This window comes from Cinclus cinclus, chromosome 4 (genome assembly GCF_963662255.1).
Source record: "Cinclus cinclus chromosome 4, bCinCin1.1, whole genome shotgun sequence".
Lineage (NCBI taxonomy): Eukaryota > Metazoa > Chordata > Aves > Passeriformes > Cinclidae > Cinclus > Cinclus cinclus.
In genome coordinates, this window is record NC_085049.1 from 26,680,207 (window position 1) to 26,682,401 (window position 2,195).

Here is a 2,195-nt window from a genome sequence, read left to right on the forward strand (position 1 = left end):
CCAAGGTGAGGGAATGACTGTTTTGAGGTGAACTTGGGACTCACCATGTCCTCCTTCCTTGGCAGCAGCCAGTTGGGAAGGGAGAAGAGGCCCCAAGTGGGACCAAGGAGGAGGGAGGGAGCAGAGGAGCAGCCTTGGGCCTTTCATTACAGAGTCACGGAATCCTTCAGGCTGGAAAGACCTCTGAGATCACTGAGCCCAGCCTGTGACCAAACACCACTTCATCAACCAGGCACTGAGTGCCACATCCAGCTTTTCTTTAAACACCTCCAGGGATGGAGACTCCACCCACTGATGCCCAATCTGCCTTTCTGTGAAGAATTTCTTTCTGCTGTTCAACCTGAGCCTTCCCTGGCACAGCTTCCCATTTCCCCTTGCCTGTTCCTCGTTTCCTTGGAACAGAGCCTGACTTCCCGTGCCTGCACCCTCCTGTCAGGGAGTTGTGCAGAGTCAGAAGGTCCCCCCTGAGCCTCCTTTTCTCCAGGCTGAGCCCCCAGCCATTCCTCTGAGCGCTCCAGTCCCTTCCCCAGCCGTGTTCCCTTCTCTGGAGAGTAAAAGTGATCACTCACAGTTGCAGCTGATCTTGCAGGGAGACAAAGGCAGTGCCACTGCCACTGAGTATCTGTGGAACTGTGAGCAGCAGAACAAAGAACGGCCTCAACTTTTCTGCTTTGTACCCTCTCCACGTCTGCTTCACCATTACTCATCAAGAGAATCCAGTCTTATATGGATGGATATACAAAAAGTCCTGACTTCTGTAGAAGCACACCCTGTTTCAGGTGGCTTCAGCCTTCAGCTTCAGCCCTGATTCACAGTGACAGCTGGACTCCTCTGGCTCCAGCAGGACAGCAGAGGTGTACAGGCAGCTACACCAACACTTACAGTCTTCTGTGATGGGGACTCACTCAGCTCATTCTTGCACTGCAAAATCCTTCTAAAAGTATCTTGAACGGCTGACCAGAGTGACAGCATTAAAAGCAAGAGCAAAAGATTCTGTACGCAGCTTACTTGGGGAAGGGGAGTACAGGACACAGAATTAACCCTCATTCTGATGTTTAAACATTTTTTTCTTTCAAGTTATCCATCAGAAATAAACCCCTAAACTACAAAGTATTTAAAAAAATATCTTTCCCCCTTCCCTTATATGCAGTTTCCTTACAGGATTTTAAGAGCGAAGCTTAACTTGCATGGTTCACAGTTGCTGCTGCTGTTTTTGGGGAAAGCAAGATGTGGAACAGTGGGGAAAGGGAATTAAGGGAAGAAGAGCTGCAATGAAACACAGCTGGTAATCAATGCCAAGTCTCCTTTAGAAGCTTACTACAAAAGCATTTATACATATATATTTTTGTATTTTTTCATCTAGGAGTGGTTTGAAACAATGCATAAAGCCAGGACACAATTACTGCAGTGTAGCTGATGTTACAAATTGTTACAAATGAGGAACCATGACAGGGGACAGAACCACCCGTCCTTATGCTCCCCTGCCCTAATTTTGGCATCTGCATCCATCCTCAGATGTCTGAATATGCAGCCCAGGCACTGGAGGAACATCTCTTCTGCAAGTTTGGATGCTGTTTGTGTATCACAACTCCAAAAAGTTGATCTTAATTATTTGTAATAAATTTATGTGTACACTCAAATGAAGAATGCTTTGAAACCCAAAAACTGCTACCTGTAATTAGGGAAAACCACAGCATGCCCTGAGCACTACGTTTTTCTGTTGCATTACCAAAATCATCTCTATAGCGTGGGAAAGGAGGTGGGAAAGCAAATCTTTTATTTCAAAGCTGTACCATTAGGCAGAACAAATGCTCATCCGGGAACTCTTAAAAAAGAAAGGTAATTTTTTGATGAATAAATTTAATCAATAAATCTAAACCAAACAGCCATGAGAACAGGTTATCAGAAGTGGGAATAGAGGCAGGTAGGTATGAGGCAGGTAGAAATTAAATCCCAAATACAGGTACACTGTTAACTGTATTTAACACAGTATCTCAGTTCAGTAGTTTATTTTCTACCCCAACTTCAGTGTTCAAATTTCTAAATCACTACAGCAGTTTAATAGGAAAGCAAGTTTAACTACCTGAAACTAAAACTAAAACTAATTTTACCAGACCGCTGTATATACAAAATACAGATGACAGTGTTTAGAAAGCTGGATACTGATGATCACACATAGAAACTGAATTCAAAAG

The 2,195-nt window shown here is 44.1% G+C and overlaps 1 protein-coding gene across 1 annotated transcript in view; it reads left to right on the forward strand.

Annotated features, from left to right (window-relative positions):
- The window catches only part of LOC134043479 (dynein axonemal intermediate chain 7-like), a 28,398-nt gene that overhangs the window by 22,627 nt on the left and 3,576 nt on the right, over positions 1-2,195 (forward strand). The gene's annotated exons all lie outside the window — the stretch shown is intronic.